This window comes from Budorcas taxicolor, chromosome X (assembly GCF_023091745.1).
Source record: "Budorcas taxicolor isolate Tak-1 chromosome X, Takin1.1, whole genome shotgun sequence".
In the NCBI taxonomy this organism is placed as follows: domain Eukaryota; kingdom Metazoa; phylum Chordata; class Mammalia; order Artiodactyla; family Bovidae; genus Budorcas; species Budorcas taxicolor.
In genome coordinates, this window is record NC_068935.1 from 120,943,377 (window position 1) to 120,944,532 (window position 1,156).

The 1,156-nt window shown below is 34.9% G+C and overlaps 1 non-coding gene across 1 annotated transcript; it reads right to left on the bottom strand.

Moving 5' to 3' along the window:
• Nucleotides 1–806: 806 nt before the first annotated feature.
• Nucleotides 807–879, bottom strand: TRNAE-UUC (transfer RNA glutamic acid (anticodon UUC)). The gene has a single exon. It is a non-coding gene; the product is annotated as a tRNA-Glu (tRNA).
• Nucleotides 880–1,156: the final 277 nt, after the last annotated feature.

Genomic DNA, 1,156 nt, shown 5'->3' on the forward strand with positions numbered 1-1,156 from the left:
TACAACTTTATCATGCATACCTGTATTCTGTTTGTTCTAGCTTCTTGGTAAGTCACCCTTCTGTCTGTAAGGGGAGAACCTGTGATTCCCTGGAATTTAGGCAGCAGTAGGATTACTGAGCTCCTCATGGATTGTTTCAGGGAATCTAAAGGCAGAGATAGATTCCACTTGGTCTAAATCTCATTCTCCTCCCCGCTTAAAGACTTCCGCTTCTTGTATGTATAACCACTATGGGCCAAAATCTTGTGTGTTTCTGGCAAAATGAGTGAACTTTACAAAGAATAATTTGGAATTATCATGGCCACTTTGGGGAAATTTAACTTAGATAACATAGTCTACTTTAAGAGGTGCCCTTGAAAAGAGGATTACAAACTTCTCAGAGACAATGGAAAATACTCTTTGATCGGTAAAAGTTTCTAAGAGACCAACTGACTCCAAAAATAGCTTTTCTTAAAGAATTTTTATAATGCACATGCGCACGCGCGTGCGTGCACACACACACACACACACACACACAGTCTATAGTTAAAAAAAATTTTTGGCCATCTGAGCAGGTAACCTTAACCTTAACTTAGTCTGTTGGCCAGAAACAGTTTGGATTCAGATTCTTTTGCATTTTGTATTATCATACTTGAGACATAGTTAAAATTTAAAAATGAAAACTATATCTCTGTATCTGTACCTGTATCTGTATCTGTATCTGTATAATATCTCTGTACCTACTTGTTTAGGTATATCCATATATGTACGTGTATTATGTATTTATGATTTTTTTTGGCTGTACCATGTGACTAATGGGGTCTTAGTTCCCTGACCAGGGATTGAACCTGGGCCCTCAGCAGTGAAAGTGCCAAGTTCTAATCACTGAACCACCAGGGAATTCCCATGTATATATGATATTTTTAAAAGAATTCTATTTAGTTGGCTTAAAGAGAAATAAGTGCTTATATAAATTAAGTATTTCTAAAACTTTTCTGAAATAGTAACTCTAACCCAATTGTTTTCAAGTCCACATGATCAGAAAAATCCTTGATGAAAAAAAGCTAGTTTAAGTTTGTTGGTTTAATAAAAACAAGCATTTTTTGGAATTGTCATTATTAAATGTAATGCAAGCATATAATTTTTTCTACGTTTGTTTACTTATCAAATAAGCTCA